A 10,997-nucleotide genomic window follows, 5' to 3' on the forward strand; every position below is an offset into this window, starting at 1 on the left:
TGACGCAACCTCGCCCCACACCTCTAGGGTATGATTTAGAGTTGGCTATGCCTAGAGGGGAGAGATGTATCGTAGATCATGTGTTCCCAGGGTGTCCAATGATAGTGGAGGATGTTGTTATGCCAGCTGATTTTATCCCGTTAGATATTGTTGACTTTGATGTGATTCTGGGCACTGATTGGTTGCATTTCTATTGTGCCAATATTGATTGTTACGGGAAAATAGTTACATTCCATCGTCCTGGACTACCTGTGGTTACTTTCGTGGGTGAGCAGAGTGGGGTGAGACATGGCGTTGTCTCTGCTGTGCGAGCGAAAAGGTTGTTATCTAAAGGTTGTCAGGGGTATTTAGCTCATGTGGTGTTGGATGAGGCTGCTCCTAGTAGAGTAGAGGATGTAAGGGTAGTCAGACACTTTCCTAATGTTTTTCCTGATGATTTACCTGGCTTGCCGCCAGATCGAGACATGGAGTTCACCATTGAGTTGCTTCCAGGTACTAATCCTATTTCCTTGACTCCTTATCGTATGGCTCCCGCTGAGTTAAGGGAATTGAAAGTTCAGTTGCAGGAATTAGTGGATAAGGGTTTTATTCAGCCTAGTACTTCACCTTGGGGAGCTCCAGTATTGTTTGTGAGGAAGAAAGACGGAACTTTGAGGCTATGTATTGATTACTGGCAATTGAATCACGTGACGATTAAAAACCGTTATCCGTTGCCGCATATCGATGATTTATTTGATCAGCTTCGAGGTGCTTGCGTATTCTCCAAGATTGATTTGAGGTCTGGATATTATCAGCTGAAGATTAGTAGGGATGATGTTCCTAAGATGGCGTTCAGGACTCGTTATGGTCATTACGAGTTTCTGGTTATGCCATTTGGGTTGACGAATGCACCAGCTGCTTTTATGGATTTGATGAACCGGGTATTCCAGCCATATTTGTATAGGTTTGTTATTGTTTTCATTGACGATATTCTGGTGTATTCCAGCCAAATTTTCTGGGCTAAAAATTTTAGGTTTTAGGCCAAGGGTTGGAGATGATATTAGTATAGACAATATGATTTCGTTAAAAAAAAAAAAAAAAAAGAAAAGAAGAAGCAGCAGGACTAGACTGGCATTTTAAACCCGATCCATTAAAATTAGTATTCGGGTGAGTATTTAACAGGTCGGGTTGTTAACGGGTCAACTCGTTAAATAATGCGTCATTTTGGGTCAACCCGTGAAACCCATTAGCACCTGTTAACACAGGTTAATGAGGGCTTTTATGTAATTTTAATAGTTCAAATAGGAAGCCCACAAACTCAAAGCCTATCTCTGCAACTTCAAGGAGTTGCCGATATGCTCCATGACTACATTCCCGGCTCAAAATGGCAACAGACGACGCTTTCTCCTCCTCCGGTGGCTCTGACACTTCGTCTTAGCCGTTTTCTTGAGAGCGAGTCAAGCTTTTCTCCTCCAACAGCAGCAACTCATCCTCTGGCTTGCCGGATTAAGATCCTTCCTTCAAGTGCTTCTCTATCTCGAACTTGAAGAAGGTCATGGCAGGTCTCTGTCAAACGGCTAAAAGGATGGATAATAGAGGTAACTGTCAAAGTGGATTGATTCCATTGGTTTTGCAATTAGCATTGCGTGTTGGATTTTTGAAAAAGATGAACATAAATGCACCGCCAACTATTGTAAATGAAATCTGAATGTGAGATCTTGTTTGTACATTAAAATGCGTAATTTGAATTGGAATGCAAAATTAAACCAAAAAAAAAAAAAAATTGTTAATGGGTGTTAACGGGTGATCAATGAGTTTAACAGGTTGAGTTTAGGTGGCCCGTTAGTTTAATGGATTGGGTTCGAATGACCCGTTAACTTAACGGATCGGATGAAACCCGACTTAAACCCAATAAACCTGATGTGTTTACAGGTCTAAGCGGGACCCCACCTATCTGCGACGGTCTCTGTCTTTTCTTTAACACAGTGGCCCTCACCGGGCCCCACCTCCCACATCTCTCCCTCACTCCCTATCTCCAACACTTTTGAAACCATCAAACCGCCACCAACACATTAGCCCGAACTTCCGACACACAGCAGAGCAGCACACGTGAATGCCTTTCTTAATTTTTGCTGCACTTCTGTAGTCCATGGCTTCGCGAAACTATGTGGTGCAGAGGGGTGCCGTGAAGCTGGATCGCCCGGTTAATTTCAGAATGTCATCGTTCAAGTCCCGGCTCCCTCCTTCTCAATCTCCCGGATCTGCCCTGCACCGGAGCAGTCCCGCGCTGTTTGGCTCCGCAGCTTCCAAGGACGACGGAGGTCAGTTTTTGTTTCCCCAAATGGGATTCGATTGAATTTTGGAGAAAAATGGAAGCATTATTTCAATTAATCATTTAAATAAATGTTTAGAATTTGGAAAATTTGAGGTAATAGAATAAGCAGGGCAAATGCAAATGAGTAAATGAAATGTTGCTTGTATGCCTGTTGCTTAACTTTTTTTGAATCGAATAGTACCCGGAAGAGTTCGAGTAGCTGTAATGTTGAGGCCCAGAAATGCACAGGAGATGATGGCTGATGCTGATTTTGCTGACTCTGTGGAGTTGCAGCCAGAGGTAATTGCTAATTTTGTTTCCGTAGTGTTTTTCGAAGTTTAATTTGGGAATCCCGGTGGTTTATCTCTTTTATAAGTTTTATTTTCAGATTCTTGGTGTTTGTGGTGTAGCTATTAGTGTTTGATATTTGTTCTACTGTACAGCTTAAAAGGTTGAAACTTCGAAAGAACAATTGGGAGTTGGATACCTATGAGTTTGATGACATGCTTACTGAGTATGTATCACAGAAGCGTGTCTATGAAGTTGTTGCCAAGCCTGTCGTGGAGGGTTATTTTCTATTATGGTCCATGTAGTATTTTCCATTATCTTGTAGTGACATTGCGCAACAACTGAATAGTTGCCTTTTTGTTAGTGTAGAGTGTTTTAGATGGTTACAATGGCATGGTTATGGCTTACGGTCAGACAGGTACAGGGAAAACATTTACTCTTGGACAGGTCGGAGAAGGAGATACATCTGATAGTGGAATCATGGTTCGTTCAATGGAGGGCATTTTGGCAGATATATCTCCTGAGACTGATTCTATCTCTGTATCGTACCTGCAGGTTATTAGACCCTTGTCCCATTATTGGTTTGATCTTCTTAATGCTTTCTGTTTATGTCTAGTTGTGATTGTTCAGAAGCTTTACATTCTCTGTCAACCGAATTTTTTTTATAGCTTTATATGGAGACCCTACAGGATCTGCTTGATCCAGCAAATGATAATATTCCCATTGTGGAAGATCCAAGAACTGGTGATGTTTCAGTTCCTGGGGCCACTATTGTAGAGATCAAAAGTCAGCAAAGTTTTCTGGAGTTATTAAGATGTGGGGAAGCTCATCGTGTAGCTGCTAACACAAAATTGAACACTGAATAGTCTCGTAGTCATGCGATTTTGATGGTAAAATAGTTGACTGTCCAGTATCAGTTTATTTTCATTCATATAGTTAATTGTTTTGGTCATGATCATGTCATAGTTTCTATTTGGTAACCAGGTTGTTTCAGTATAACATAATTGGAATCTTGATGTTTATAAGTGCCTTAATGCAGGTACAGGTCAATAGGTCTGTCTTTGGAAGAGAATATGTGTTGCAAGTGAAAATGGTGACCCCACTCACTTGACCAAGCCTTTCAAGCCACTAGTCCGGAAAAACAAACTCGTTGTGGTAGATTTGGCAGGTTCCGAACGTATACAAAAATCAGGTGTGTATCCCAACTTGTGACCTTTTATCAGTTTTGTAACTTTTATTATACATAAGGATCTAAAAGACGCTAGGTGCTAGTCAGGCGGTGGGTTGGGGTCTAGCGCCTAAGAGGCTAGGCTGGGGCCTAGGCGGAGGGCCTAGGCGGATTTAAGTAAATATATTAGATATCGTATTAATAACTGTCTATTTATACTTAAAAAAGCATAATTGTATTGGGATACATAGATTGTAAAACAAAATGACCTATATATTGTAAAGTATTAGAACATATTGAAAACATGGGGAACAAACATATGATGAGAGTTCATCCAAGTATTCAACAAGTCTCCTACATTTTATTATAACAACAACAACAACAGCAGCAAAGCCTTTTCCCACTAAGTAAGGTCGGCAAGTCTCCTACATTTTATTAAAAAAATAAAATGCAAAATGAAAGTTATCGATTTTTTGTCTAAGTGAGAGTTGCGAACTAGGTGGGTCTAGGTGCTCTAGGCGGGCTAGGCGGATGCCTAAGTAGGTATAGGAGCTCTTTCTTAATTTTCAAATGCCTAGGAATTTATCGGGGTGGTGGCCAGCAACCTAGTGCCTAGGCTGGGCCTAGTCGGTGCTAGGTGGGGATTTTTTGAACAATGCATGTCAGCATGTCTGTGCAAATGTGTGTAAATGTTTGTGTATATGTGTGTATCTCACAAGTCATTATGTGAGTTCCTTATTCATATGAAGGCCAGTTCCACTTATATGGTGAAAGTTTTGTTTTTCCTCTATGACAGGAAGTGAGGGACATATGTTAGAGGAAGCTAAGTGTATCAATCTATCGCTTAGTGCATTCATTCTCTTGCAGAGAATCGTACTCATGTTCCATTTCGTGATTCAAAGCTTACAAGGTTGCTTAAAGATTCGTTTGGAGGTAAGCTGTCTGTTATGTCAATGCAACCTTGAGCCGAGTAGAGTACTTGATATGCTAGCCATGAGGCCCATGACTGCCATTGACATGTGAAAACTCATAATATTCTTAGCTTTGTTAATTTTGTTTGTTTGTTTCAATGTATTAAAAGGCTCGCCTCAGGGCGCGCCTAGGTGCCCTTTGAGGTTGGGAGTGAGGGTTGCCGCCTTTGTTTTGAGGGAGGGGGCGGAAGGAGTTGTCGGAGCTGCGCCTCAAGGCGCCTAGGCGTCTCTGTTTGGTTGCTTTTTTTCCTTTTTTTTTTTTTTTTTAACTCCCAAACCCAAATTTTGGGTAGGGTTTTAACTGCCTCATACCTCTTCCTTGCACTATCGTCTCTCTACCTTTTTTTTTCTGATTTTTATTTTCTTATATAATGGACGTGTGTGCTGTTTGTGTGCATTGTTATATGTGTGCTCATTGTGCTTTTCATCCTCTATTTTATATATATATATAAAATATAATATAATGTATGTATATATATGTGTGTGCTCAGGGTGATTATTGATTAATAATCTTTTTTTTTTTTTAATATAATATATGTGTATGCTCAGTGTATATATTAAAAAATTTAGGTCCCGTGAGGCTTCGCCTCAAGCCTAGGCCGGGCTATCCCTCGGACGCCTCGCCCACACCTGACGCTTTTAATACATTGGTTTGTTTAGAATATTTTCATGTTTGCTAAAAGGAATTTGTGTTTTACCATTTTCTTGGCTTCACATTTGTTTCAAATTGTAGGATCAATGAGGACTTCATTAATTGTTACTATTGGACCTTCTCCACGTCATTGAGGAGAGACTACAAGTACCATACTATTTGAACAAAGGGTCAGTTCTTATACTTGGAGGTCCTAAAATTTGAATTAGGAAGCATCTATTATGTGTTTTGTTGTCGATATCATATGTACTTTACCAAAGTCAAAGTTCATGTAATTGTACTAATTGGATAAGCTCCTATAAAGAAAAGGGGTAAATTTGAAATGCATCATCGCTATTCATGAAGCATGTACTTTGTTCTCACTCTCTGTCAACATCCCCATTATTCCACTTAATTCATATTCTATCTATATGAGCAGTTATTCTTCGATAATGAATTTTTTTTGTCAGTTAATGTTTCTTGATTAGTTGGGATATGAACTATATGCTCTTTTATTATTGGCAGGCTATGAAGGTGGAGAATATATTGAAAATTAAGGAAGAGTTTGATTACAAAAGTTTGTCAAGAAAGCTTGAAGTACAAGTGGACAAGCTTATTGCAGAAAATGAAAGGCAGCATAATGCTTTTGAGGATGAAGTTGAAAGAATAAATCTAGAAGCACAAAAACGTGTCTCTGATGTTGAAAGAAACTTTGCTGATGCATTAGAGGTTTGTTTGTTTTTTTTTTTTTTTTCTATTCTGCTTTATGATTCCTTAAGTGGTCTTGATGGACTTGAAACTATAGTACTACATTTGTTTTTCTTTAATTGATTCTCTTTATTACCTTTTTAATGCTACCAGGCTTCTGACAGAGATTTGGTGATCAGTAATCATATTGGTTTTGCTACATTTAAGTGTTTTTATTTTTATTTTTTTATCCTTTCTGTAGAAGGAGAGGCGAAAATGCCAAATGGATTATATGGAAGCTGTTAAGGAGCTGGAGGAGAAGTTGGTCTCAATTCAGAAGCCAGACCATATGGGCCTCGGCCTGGTTGATATTAAATGTAACAGAGAGGTAGTCCTTTGAATAATCATTATTATGCTATAATGTGTTGTCTTGAAAGAAAGTTCTAGAGTTAGTTGTTGGTTTATAAGACTCTTAGACATTTGACTTAAATATCATCCAGAACTTATGTATCTTTTATGTATTGACTTTATAATTCCTAAATAATCATATTATCTTCTTATTGAGTGAAATTTGTAAAATATATTGCTCTATTATGAATGCTGCATTGAAGTCAATTCACCAGATTTTGTCCTCCATATACCTGTAATTGTTAGAATTATTGGTTTGTCATATATCTGTAAATAACATGATACATATCACTCTTGCAAGGATGTTTATAAAATTTCAGGATTCTCTTAAAGTTAGTAAAATTTGTTTACTTAAATATTTTAAAATTCTCTAGTAAAACGTGCTTTCACCTGTCTTGTTCTCTTAAAAAGTTTCTTGAACCAAAGGCATTGACTAAAAAAGGAGGAACTGAAAATGAAGATTCAATTTGTCAAACCAAGCGCACCCTTTGTTCCTAACCACCAAATACATAATATAGTTGATTTGTTTTTCTCTTATTTAGGGGTCCGGGCTTTCTCCTTCTAACGAAGTGGCTGAGTTACAAGAGTTGCTTCAAAATGAAATTGACCTAAGAGAAAAGGTTGAGGAGGATCTGAAAAATCTTAAAAGCCTAGGGCTATATTCACAATCTGAAGTATGACTTCTTTCGTAGATTATGTATTGCTCGCATCATCTGACTTCTCAAAATCCCTAAGCATATTGATATCATATTTGGGATTGTTTTTGGTGTACTAGGCAGATGGAGATACAGAATTTCTAAAGCTTCATAAACTTCTGGAGGAGGAGGCTCAACATAAGAAGAAACTTGAAGAAGAATTAGTAATTTTACACAGTTAGTTGTTGCAGTCAGATTTTGAAGCTGAGCAGGTATGTAATTCAGAGAGGTTAACATAAAAGCTTTTCCTCCATGCTAAAGTTATATTTGGTTTGTGAAACTGTAAACAAAAGTCATAATTAGTTTGTTTACTTTCAACTCAGTGAAGAAAGTATTTGAGCCTTTTGCTTTCACAAACCTATAAATTGATTATTCAGTTAATCTTTTTTTCATTAAAAAAATTGCTTTCCTGGAGTGCTTATACGTGAAAAAATCCTCGGCTCAACATGAATGAACTGTTCACGTTGAGAATCATATAATGTAACAAGTTCAAGGATCTTGTCCCACACCTAAGAATTTGTTCATATGTGCTTTTATTTGTATTTATAGACGAGAAGTTGTCTTGATAGAGGCAGGTCTGGAAATGGGTTTACTGGTCTAGATTCTTCCGCACCTTTAGTTAGGCATTCTTATCCCAGAGACACTGGGAATGGACAGAAAGCACCAGTTTCCACACTCTTTGAACAAGGTAACGACAAATATTGCCAAATGCAATATTGTTCCAACCATTTTAATCCAGAGGCATCTCTCATATTGTTTTTGTCAATCAATGCAGCAGTTGGATTGCAAAAGATTTTGTCATTACTCGAGTCGGATGATGCTAATGTTCGAATTCATGCTGTAAAGGTGGTAGCCAACTTAGCAGCTGAAGGTGCGTAGATGTATCTCTGGTGGAAATTTTCTTTTGGCCAATTTTGGTATGTCTTCCAGTATCATGCTTTATCTACATCAATCTTGAGATTTTACTTTATTGCAGCATAGAAGTTCTTGATCTATTTCTATTGTATTTTTCCTTTATTTTCCTGACCTTTATTCATCTTGTTTATAATTATATAAGTGCATTGGAACGATCAACCCAGTTATCCATCATGAGCGGTCGCTTTCATGTTTTTGGTTCGTTTGTTGTAAAATGCATATGCAGAAAAGTAAATTCTTACTTGATTCGGGAGATGTGAATTGTACTCCCATTTGCTAGTGGAGGAACGGCAGTGGTTGATACAAATATTGAAGATAGCCTTATCATTCTTTGTTCTTTATATAATAACTATTATGTTGAAGATAAGGTAATCTGTGTGTAGAGTTACTGCTATTTGCTAGTCCTTGACTTTCTCCAAAACCAGTTTGTCTCTGGATACACAAGTGATTCTCAGGAGACCATTCATTTTTCTTTTTATGAAATTGTATGTTCTTTCCCCAAAACCACTTTTTCTTTTTGGGCCTTGATTTAATTGTTATACAAAAGTAATCCAGATTTCCTATATCTTAAATTCAGTTTCGTGAAAAATAAGTGGTTAGCATCTGACAGAGATCAATATTTGGTTTATGCAGTAATAGTACGCGACTCTTAAATTGAAGTAACAGTTGTATACTCTGTATGCTTTTTTTTTGTTTTTTTGAAGTTTAACCTTCTGAGAGTTTATGTGCACTTGTATGTGAAAAGCAGAGGCAAATCAGAAAAGGATTGTTCAAGCTGGTGGTCTTACTTCCTTGCTGATGCTTCTTAGAAGCTTTGAAGATGAAACCGTTCAAAGAGTGGCAGCCTTTGCCATTGCGAATCTTGCAATGAATGGTGAGTGCTCAATGGTCTGTTCTTCTTTCTTAGAATGCAAGGGCTTTTTCTGTAGTTTGAATGTTATTACTTTTTGGGTTTGAGAAGTATCTGTCTGACTTTAAAATATTGGTTTTCTACGTTGCTTCCTCTCTGGAATTGCAGAAGCTAATCAAGAAATTATACTGGAGCAAGGTGGGATTAGTATGTTAGCAACGACAGCTGCTGATGCTGATGATGCTCAAACCCTACGCATGATTGCTGGAGCTATTGTTAATTTATGCGGCAATGGTATACTGCATTGTCTTTTCTTTACTTGTTTCATTAGAGCCTTTGCCTTTTTGTTATTCTTTCTTTTAGGTTGCAGTGATGCTCCGATGGTCTTAAAAGAAAATATGTATAACCTCTCTGCATTAATCGGACATAAATGGCTTCATTGGCTTATTACAGCAGAATGCAAATCCTTTTAAAATATTTGAAGAAGACTTTGCTTTTGCTTTTAGTTCTCGGGTTTATATTTATAATTCAAACTTTTTTACTCTAATCACTAAACATGTCCATTTTCTAATTCTATGCTTCAGAGTTCAGAGGAAGGGTTTTCTGTTGTTCATTCTTAAATTTGTCTTTGTTTGCTCAGCATTTTTTCCTAAATATGATGATACGTGTATATATAAATATCCTGCTTTGTTATTATCTTGTTGACATCCTCAGATAAGCTACAAATGAAGCTAAGGTTTGAAGGTGGTATCAAGGTGTTGCTAGGAATTGTGAGGTGTGGGCATCCTGATGTTCTTTCCCAAGTGGTGTGTGGAATTGCTAACTTTGCAAAATGCGAGTCACGAGCATGTACTCAAGGTAAGAACCTCTGTCAGAAATATACCATAAACAGTTCCTGCAATGTTTGGTGTAATGTCAGGTTTAGGATTTATACGTGTTGTGGTTTGGTGGTGTAGTGTCAATGTGCTGACCTACTGTAGGGATAAAGAATGGAAGATCTTTCTTGATAGAAGATGGAGCACTTCCATGGATTGTACAAAATGCTAATGACGAGGCTGCACCAATCCGGCGCCACATTGAGCTTGCACTCTATCACTTAGCACAACATGGTAGGTGAATTGGTCTGACCCTCAATAACATCTTTAAATCTCTTAAGACTTTCTACTTATATATTGGGCATTCAAATCACAGAGGTGAATGCAAAGGACATGATTAGTGGAGGTGCCCTCTGGGAGCTAGTTCGTATCTCCCGAGACTGTTCACGAGAGGACATAAGGAGTCTTGCTCATCGGACTTCGAATTCAAGCCCCACTTTCCGTGCTGAAATACGGCGGTTGCGGATAGATTACTGACTTAGCACGCAGTTATATTTAGCGTCTCCAGTCGTGAGAGTGATGCGCACACAAATTCGTGATGCTTCTGTATGGGCTTGGGCAAGAATTGGTCTGATTATTCTTACGCGCTAAATGAGGGACATGATCGGTTGAATTCTGCGCAATTTGTGTAAAGCAGGCGAGGATTCAGAAGGGAAAGAATTGTTGCGGCATGAAGGCGAATCAAGTATTGTACAGTTAGATAAGGTACATAAGCTCAAAATGGCAGCACGTCTGTTCCGATGTTGTATTAATTAATTTATTCGTATGAGCATTGATAAACGTTGTCATTCTTTAGTGTGTTAAATGCTAACTTGTTTAGATTATCAGCTTCTAGTTGTAAAGGTTTGTTGTAAATACTCTCATAACTTGAAACTACAAATGCAGAATGTGTCATTTCGGACAATTGGTTTCTCTGAAGAAAGCTCTGAGAGTATGTCTGAAGATTGAATGTATCTGCTAACTATAAAATTAGGGTTATTAAGGTTTCTAATTTGATGTCTTGTTTAGTGAAGAGAAAAGGGAAAAGGATCCCGCTACAGATGGGGTTTATACAAGATCTAACCGTTTTAGAGATTAATTAATTAGAATGTCATCAACCAACTCGGTGTATAATTAGCTTTTTTTATTTTATTTTTAACAAATAATATTATTTACACTAATGGGAGATGGTGAGTTTAGCCTCACAATAGGTTGTAATAATATAGCTTAAATTTGC

At 37.9% G+C, this 10,997-nt stretch overlaps 1 pseudogene; it reads left to right on the forward strand.

Moving 5' to 3' along the window:
* The first annotated feature begins 2,022 nt into the window (after nucleotides 1-2,022).
* On the forward strand, nucleotides 2,023-10,685 carry LOC103936235 (annotated as a pseudogene).
* The last annotated feature ends 312 nt before the right edge of the window (nucleotides 10,686-10,997 follow it).

This window comes from the organism of the source record quoted next, unplaced genomic scaffold (assembly GCF_019419815.1).
Source record: "Pyrus x bretschneideri cultivar Hongxiangsu unplaced genomic scaffold, Pyrus_bretschneideri_v1 Contig43, whole genome shotgun sequence".
NCBI lineage: Eukaryota > Viridiplantae > Streptophyta > Magnoliopsida > Rosales > Rosaceae > Pyrus > Pyrus x bretschneideri.